This window comes from Apostichopus japonicus, chromosome 4, assembly GCF_037975245.1.
Source record: "Apostichopus japonicus isolate 1M-3 chromosome 4, ASM3797524v1, whole genome shotgun sequence".
In the NCBI taxonomy this organism is placed as follows: Eukaryota; Metazoa; Echinodermata; class Holothuroidea; order Aspidochirotida; family Stichopodidae; genus Apostichopus; species Apostichopus japonicus.
Window position 1 is genome coordinate 6,102,881 of NC_092564.1, and position 9,953 is coordinate 6,112,833.

A 9,953-nucleotide genomic window follows, 5' to 3' on the forward strand; every position below is an offset into this window, starting at 1 on the left:
CAAAGTCCATAAAATAGCTTTGATGGCACCATAACCATTTAATGTATTCTTCAAAATATAAATGTTGACCTTTTGCAAAAGGCTATCGCAAAATCTGTGATGATAATATATATGTTGTCTTCCAGTGTACTCTGTATGGTTGTACTTGTGAAGTTACTTCTGAAACGTTTAAGGTATAAATAGACTTATAGTCATGGTTTGGTTGTACTCAACATTTGGATATTCATATTAGCGAGCTATATTAAACATGTAGTGCAACCACTGAATATTATGTGTCCGATACAGTTGATTTTATGTTTGATATTGTCATTTTTTTAGAATACCTAATGCCTTAATCTCATCATTCGTGGTGCCCTTTTGTTCGACTAAAGTGCCCTTTTGTTCGACTAAAGTAACAGATTATTTTTTTCATGTACCTTTATGTTGCATGTAATGGCCGTGCGGTACAATGCTATCACATCATTTATTGTACCATATAAAGCTACACAGTGTACTGCAACATAAACAGCACAAAGCATCATACAAATTACAAAAATAATATACACAATACAATGCAAAATGTTCAACACAATACAATGCAAAATATACAATACAATACCACGCAACATATACAGCAATATAGTACAATGCAACATGTACATTAATAAAATACAATGCAACATATACAATACAATACGATACAACATATACCGCATTATAATACAATGCAATATACACAACATTAGAATACAATGCAACATATACAAAACAAAGCAAAATATACAGCGTGAACTCTAAGGTTAAGCAAGTTAAAAGTCGCTAAAGGGGTTGTCCCAATTTGTGTAGGCTTCTGATAAAGTGTTGTTGTATTTATGAACTGCTTACTATCGGTACGTTTGCTCCTCTAAACCTCCTGGAAACGAATCAATAACCCTGGGTTGTTCCCCATCCTCTTAACCACTACTAAGTTTGCATATCTTATAGTTTAATTTATTTTTTTGATTAAAGAGTACAACAAGATGCTATTACTGTTTCCTTAGCTCATCCGTCGTGAGCCAGTGCTACAAAAAAATCACGATGTCAAACTAACCAAGTAATTTGCAATAGCGCCATGATAATTCAAGCTGATGTCTTAACGACAATTATTCAACGTTAGTGATTTAACTATCAGTTAGATTATGTTAAGATTATGACACACACACAATAAATATACAACTACATATACAAATATACAACTATATATATATATATATATATATATATATATATATATATATATATATATCGGTGAAATACCGTACCGGATCATTGCAATTAATCAAACCAAAGCACCTCACTAAATTTCTTAACGAAATAAATACCAATGATAGAATTATGAATGATGTTATTTTAACTCAGTCTCTCTCAAATATAAATAAATAAATAAAATAATAAAAAGAAAAAAAAAGAAGAAGCAATCGATACTTTAAAAAAATCGATTTGTTTTCCTTATCTTAGTATTTTGAATGAAAGCTTGACAACTTTTCTTTTATATTGTTTCGTAAAATTATTATGACGTAGATATGTTGGATACGAGGAAGGGTGCCGTTAGAAATGTTGTCCGAGGTTGTATAGAACTAGTAAAGACGTCATTGGCGATGTTGCTGCTTCAAAAGTTGTTTCCTGTTAATTGCTGGCTAGACGTCAGTTAGCCCTCTGATGTTATGGTAGTAATGTTATTGCTACAGCTATACCGGTATGTATACGGCAGAGATATTCTCTGCTCGCTAACTTCAATCTAACGCCAGGTGCGCATGCAACAGTGTCGAAACGTGGCTGGTAAGCTACGAAGGCGAAGCTAGCCACGTGCCTTTGCCCACAGATCGGGCACATCTATTTGCCCTTAAGCAATCATTTTCATGACATTTGTATAGAAAGCGTTATTTGAATGAGGTGATATTAATTTACGAAAATAAAAAAAATAATAATAATAATAATATAAAAAAATCTTCTATTCTCTACGAGCTAAGTAAAACCACAATAAATAAACCAACAGGGTATCATTAGACGGGGAGCACGTTTCCTGTAATTTGAGACGAGAATTTTTAAACTTAAATTGTGTCGGAGTTTTTTAAAATTGACCGGTTATTGGGATGTATATATTTAAAAGTATGCCATAGGCGGTTTTCCGTTTACTGTCTATATGGATATGATTGAATTCGGAATAGTGAAAATTTACTTTTCTATATTAACTCCGTGTACAAGTTGACTTAAGGATGACATTAGTGTGGTTTTAGTAGTATATATATATATATATATATATATATATATATATATATATATATATATATATATGTATATGTATATATATATATATATATATACAAATACATATACATATATATATATATATATATATATATATATATAAAAGTATATTAAACATTTGCGTGTATTGTCTGAATGTGGATCGAAATTATATAGTAAAATACCTTTATGTATTAAAAAAAGTGTCAGTTATGAATTTGTAGTAACGACTATTTGCATTCGACATGCATTATTGAATCAATTTAAGTAAATAATTTTATATCTAGAAATATCTATCCACATTTTTTGTATTAAACATAGGGGTGTTTGAAGGAATGAAGTATAGCAAAAAAAAGGAGCTAAGTTTGATACAGACTATTGAAAAACTCCCCCCACTCCCCCCCCCCCAAAAAAAAAACACACAACAACTTGAATGTCGAAAAATCATTCATCAATCTAGGCGGTTGAACTACTAAATTTAGCATACGCAAACCATTACCAATATTTTCCAATGCTTAACAAACATGCATATAAGTAAATATGACTTCGAAGTCAATTTGATTAAACTAAGTAAATTGATACAAGTATAAAGCAAAGTAGTTGGGAAGTAATAAAAGGAAACTGGAAAAGGATCAAAGAATTTTTGTCTCGAATCGGAACCTTATGATAAAAAACAAACGTTTTGACTTCACTGGTCGAAATGCCGTACTATTTATAAATTTGAATTACAAACTTGTCAAATAAAAGGATAATATCGTATTATTGTGTGTCGTGATGTCTGTATGGTAATGGAAGCTGTGTGTTGCCTCCTAGGTTTTAACATAACCATTCTGACCAAACTACGGGACATTTAGCATAACTATAGGCATGCTGAATCAAACTTAAAGATAAGTTTATGTTTCAATCATACGATTTGTTCCTTATCAGCGTGTTTGTAACCATTGAATCCAACCCAGAAAACGTGTGTGTCCCACACATGTAGTAATGAACTGGTTTATTGGTTCGTTGGCAAACCTTTGAAGGTTAGTATTATCAGTCGTATAGTTAACTTAAAACAAAACTCTGTAACTTTGGAGAATATATATTGACAGAGCTATTAGAATTGTTTTTTTGACGAAATGAATTATTGATGCAACCCGTAAGGGAACCGACGTCATCAAACGAACTGCTAGCACAGAGAGTTCCAGACAGTTAAACATATTTTAAAAGGTGCCATGTTTAGCCCCTTGGAAACCAAAATAGGTATAGGAATATATAATAGACTAAAAGCATTGTTAAAGTGGTATTTCATTATGTTACATAATTTCTCCTATTTTCATAGCACAATATGACTGCAGAGTATTCAAACGTAGACCAAGCTTTAAAAGTGATATTTGATAAGTCAAATATTCTTATATCGTAAATGTATTGCACAACAAGAAGCTAAGAATTTATTGCAGCATGCGCCTTAGGACATCTTACGTCAGTTGACGAAAAAAAAAAACATCTTTAATAATAAATAATTTTCAAAACATGAATGGCCTTTAAAAAATGATAAGCTGAAAGAAAAAAAAGAAAGAAAGAAAGAACGAAAAGGAAAGAAGAAAAACAAAGATAAACAAAAACAATAAAAAAAAAAGAAAAGAAAAACGGGAAAAAAGACAATGGGAGGAGAAAGAGAGAGGATAAAAACAAAGAGAAATACACAAACGAGAAAAAAGGTACAAGCAAAAATGAAACATAAATGAAAACTGAAAAAATGTACAAAATACAAAAGAAACAGACAGAATAATCAGAGAAGATGAAAAATAAGACACAACAACAGAAAAAGAGTACGAATATTTCGAGTTGGTTAGAATCATGTTTGATCTCTACAGTAAGGCAAATATGTCACCAAAAACAGAACTAGTATTGTTCGATACAGGTGAATTACGACCTCCCTTATACCGGTTTCAAACCTCTGGACATATAATCAGCGTCCATAGCCTAGTGGTTAGGGTCTCCGCACATAAAGCGGGAGGCCCGGGTTCGAATCCCGGTGGAGGCTGGAAGTGTTTTCACCGTTCTAAATTTTCCAACTCATTACGTTTTCAATTATAAATTACACACTATATATATATATATATATAGATATAGATATAGATATATATATATATATATATATATATATATATATATATATTCTATATTGATAATTAACAAAGTGCAAAAATGCGTTCTTTTTCCTTCCTTCGCCCACTTTATTCATGTGAGGCCCGTTACTTATTTCTGAAACGTCATGCGCAGCTTTGCAACACTGCAATTACTATAGAACGACTACCGACAAAATTGAATTCTTTCATCAACCAACGCCAGGCATATGTCAGTCGTTTTCGAACAAAAGTTACAAAATAATTACTTCTTTTGAAAAATTTTTAGACTTATATCTTTTTGCTCTTTGTGAATCTAATAAGATAAAAAAAAAATGAAAGGAAAAGGACCAAAAAGAAAACTTGATTCCTTGTTTTGAAGATGACTATTTTGGGGCGATTCCCTCCAATGAACAAAGCAACACCGCAAATATAAGCAAAATAATAAGAAGCTATAATGCCCGAAACGGTACCGCAAAAGACAAAAGAGTGTGAATATATGCCACCAATGAACAGAAAAGAAATATAATTAGTGAGAAATAATTCCGAGAACTATTTCAATGAAAGGTGCAAACGATTACTAACAAAAAAGGTTATATATTCTTTATATCGAGGGCAGTATATAATTATGTTCTTTTTAGTTATATGATAATCTTGGTATGGTTGTGTATTTGTACTATTTCGGTGACTTGCAAGAAATCATAACAAAGCTTTTGTAAAGATGTAAAGAATACAGAAAAAGAAATGAGGAAGATGAAGAGGAAACCGTGAATTTATATAGCTGTATAGCCTATAGCTATATATAGCTATATATAACTATATGATGCTATATATATAGCTACATATAGCTATACATAGTTATTGGAGTCAATAATGGCAGCATCATAGCTGCACCTAGTCCCAAGTCCGTAACATTTCAGAATTTCATTTGGCATGCAAGCAGTGACTTGACAAACATCATATATTTCTCTCCTATTAGAAGTAATTTTGCTTTTTACTTTTGGGCTTAAACCATCTGATAATAGGGATACACAATTCAGCTCCTAGATGCTATTATTGATACGAAGAAAGGTCGCAATCCGATGAAGAAAAGCTGCAATTTCCAAGTCGCCGAAAGACCATAGAAAACTCGAGAATTCCCAGAAAACGGTTGCCACATAATTCTATGCGACGAAGGTCACGTAACATTCTGATACTTGCACAGCGAACCCTTCCCCTTCTCCAATTCAACAGTTCACTCCGTTGAATTCGTTGTCCCGTTGCCATATTTTTGACCTATAATTAAATGACGCATCATTCATACCGTGATTTACTATGCATCTGATGTCATTGATGCTTATTATGAAACAAGAAAGCTTACCAACTATTGTCACATTGCGTAGGGCGCCCACCCCCGTCCCTATACCGCTCCCCACTGCCCGTCCGGATCGAATGGTTTGTACTTTTAACCTGTCGATAGTTTATATCATTAATTAGTTTTCAGTCATGAAGTGAAGTCGATACACCCCCTTGCCCCCCCCCCCCCACCCGCCATCTCACATTTTGAAAGTTTAAAAAAAAAAGAAAAAAAAAGAAGCTCAACCAGTGGTTCAGTCGGATTGTGTATTGAAGCCATAAGTACATGTACCTGATGTGTAGGGCATAGAGTCTGTCGAACCAGCTCTGGGAGTTCCGCGTCTTCCTCCGCTGAGACACATTCGCAACATAGAAGAGAAGAATAACTAGTGTTGATTATATCAGCATGCAAACGTGTCAAAAGGTTTGCTTACACAACAAAGGTTCGTACAAAGAGAGTTTGGAAAATCTGTACCGACATCTGTTGTTCTGTAACTGTCGGTATTGAAAAAAAAAGTACAGTAAACTTTTCTTCAAAGACACATTCATCCGTCATTTTTTTTTTAACAAAAATGTTAACGAATCATAACTTTCACGGTCCTTTTAATATTATTCTGTTTTTGTGTGTGTGTGCGTGTGTGTGTTTGTGCTTATATCAGCTTCGTTTAACACACTTTGCCAGTGTTTTATATGTCTGATCGCCAGGACAAAGACGATATACAGCTTCGTAGTTGCGTTAAGGCACATGCACGCTGTGAGATTGTTTCTTACCACGTGAATGTATTCTGTATATTTACAGTCCAAAATTTCCTAAAAACAAGAAAAGAGAGAGCAAAAAAAAAAGAGAAGAAGAAGAAGAAATATTCTATGTGATTAAGATTAAAAAGAGAGGAATGTTTACTATTCTTCACTTTGTAGAATTTAGCAATGACTTTTGTCACGATCAAAGTCAAGCCTTTATTTCTTTCCTCTTTTTCTTTCCCCTGTCTCGGTGTCCTTCATAGTTTTTTCTCAAATATTAGAGATATTAATTAGTAATGAGAGTTACCAACGTTCTTCATTTCAAAGCGTGGGCAATCTTTTGTATCCAACTACGGGAGCATTAATAGCGTGCACGGCAGATCATTTTTCACAACTTTATCCGTTTTAAAAGTGCGATCACAGAAGCAAAATAGAATGAATATTTAATTGGATCAGATTATCTAAGTTTTATAACGAAAATTGTGAAAAAAGACCGTCTTTGGTTTTTCATTGTCCAACAAGAAAAATATTAGATGAAAATGTCCGATACGAGGATTACATTAAGCCTCTAAGGTTGGTTATTCAACAATAAGGCAGATCGTAGAGAGAGAAAGAGCATGAGAATGAGAGGGAAAATAAATATAACGAATGAACGCATGCTCCAAGTAACATACTAGGTGAGAATAGCGTGAAACTCCCACGGTGTATTCATATATATATATATATATATATATATATATATATATATATATATATATATATATATATATAGCAGTCAATATTTCTAAACTCATGCACTCTGCTAGAATGCAATTATTTATGTAACTCAACCACTTTATACTCTAAAAGATATTAATTATAAAAATAATAAAGTGAAATTATCGTATATTATCTTTTTTTATTGTTTTATAATTAAGTCATTTAACACATTGTTACAGAGCACAGGCGGATAGCGCACGTTAAGATGATATCATGCTTTTGTCCGATATTCTAATTATCATCATTAAGAAACCGTGAACAATAACAATTAAACATAAAAAAAAAATCTTCTTGGCAGATGCCGTAGTAGACGATAACATATTTTAATAAGGGAGGAATGTCTGTTTCGACTTATATTGTTTCTCTATGGAATATATTATAGGGGAAATCATTTTCTCAATTAAACCTGTGAATGTTAACGCAATGCTTAGAACTAAAGTGTAGAATCTTTTGTCGAAAGTTCCTGGTTATATTTTAGTCTATGTTATTCTTTCTTCTTCAGTCTTCATCTCAGTCTTCTCATTCTCTTTGACGTCTTCTTTTCTTGCCTCATAATAACCCGTCTTCCTCTTAATTTACAAGTGTTCATTTCCTTTGACCGCTAAGAAGAGCAAACATGTTAAACGTTGTTCATTATTACCCGCACAGATGGGACTTGAATCTAAATGTTGTCTGTCCTATTAAAAACTTTCACGCCGGTTTGATGCTTTCTATATATTTGATATGCATGGGGATATAAGGAGAAGGGACGATATCTTGAAAAACAGTTTCTCGGGTTTGTGGACAGACTTCTTGGCTACCCTATTACTGACATCAAATAGACTTTCTTGATAGGATGAAATATTTAAAACTTCCTGTTTCTGAAACTCTAATGGAAATTAAATTTGTTTTGCTAAAAAGCTTTCTGGCATTGTCGGAAGTTTGAAGCAGGGAAAGGGCGCCATCTCGACAACTGACGGACGGCCATAGGCCATAATCAGCGTCCATTAGACTGGTGTCTAAAAATTTGCAAAATCGTAGATACGGTTGACTTTTTGACCTATGACACAAGACAGTCCCAAATTAGTAACTCTAATTAGCTTATCAAAAGTTGTAAAAAGTTTTGTTTCAGTCCGTGGTATTTTGTTTTGAAATGACTAAAGTAACCATGAAGTAAGCTTACTTGAAAAAGTATCCTCATAATGTGAAAATATTTTGCAGCTAAAAGCACATGAGCATTAAGGTGGTAAAAACAAATGAGTGTTTGTTGTTTAATTAAGTAGTAGTAGTATTAATAACAATAAAAGAACAAGAACACAAAACAATGTAATATAATACAACGGAATTTCAATGCAATTCCATCCCGCATAGTACAATAAGTGCAATCCAGTCATGAATGAAATGCAATGCAATGCAATGTAATCCATTGTGAAGAAATGCAATGCAATGTAATCCATTGTGCAGAAATGCAATGCAATGCAATACAATGTAATGTAATCCATTGTGAAGAAATGCAATGTAATGTAATCCGTTGTGAAGAAATGCAATGCAATTCAGGTATAACTCAATAAGGTGAAAGCCATGTAGAACAATGCGGTGGAATGCAATGCAGTGCGCAGTAGTACAATAAAACAAGAATCAGTATACGGTATACAATGTAGGGAACGTAAATGTACTGCAATACGCTATAAGACAAAATTGTAACCCGATCTATTAAACCGCGAAGGGATGCAATGCCGTAATCCACAATTCGATGCAAGTCGGGAAGCACAACACGAGGAGGACACCATAAATGTCACGGTATCCTAGAACACGCTATGCAAGGCAATATACAACTTAATAGGAGTGTTAGCTCAGTGGTTAACGCCGGTACCTTTCAATTATAAGGTCCCGAGTTCGAGTCACTCCAAGATTAATGTATGTCGTCCAGTTACAGATTTGTTGACAATTGACAATTCATAATTATGGATGTTAAATATGAATCTAAGAGACTGACTTCGGTCAGCTTGCGGCTTTCATAAGCCAATGATGGCTTCTTCGCGAGTTCCTGCTTGCAGGAGGATCTGAAATACATATATACATACAATATTCACAGCCAGATATATAGTTTAAATTTGTGTTATGAACTGGATTTGTTGTCACATTTGTGGCAATCCATGCTTTTGGATTAAAGTCTTAAATATTAACCAAGTTGTCAAAACATCAGCACTTTAGAAATTTTGAGAATGTAAATTAAGCTACGTATAAAGCAAACGAAAGACATAATATGTAATCTAACGATTTAATTGAATACATGTTCTTGACATCACGATACATGTATGTACCAAAACATCACAATTGTTTCACCCGAAAAGTTCTATCACCTTCCAAAAACCGACTGGGTCCGGCTACGCCTCTGGGCTAACATTTAATTATTCATCATCTTGCAACAAGGTCAATTTGTTCGATGAAAGAAGCATTTTCTCTAGAGTACCGTACGTCACAAAGTCACGAGTAATCTACATATCGAGAATGTTACATGGCGACACCTATCATATAATGACATCAAAGGAAACCTCTGGACCGTAATAGGCGAAGAAGATCACGCGGCGAGGAAAAAGTTTGGGTAGTTTAACCTTATAGTACATCCAGTATACGTCACCGAAACCTAGATATGATAAATAAATATATTTATATATATATATATATATATATATATATACACATATATATATATATAATATATATATATATATATATACATATATATATCTATATATCTATAGA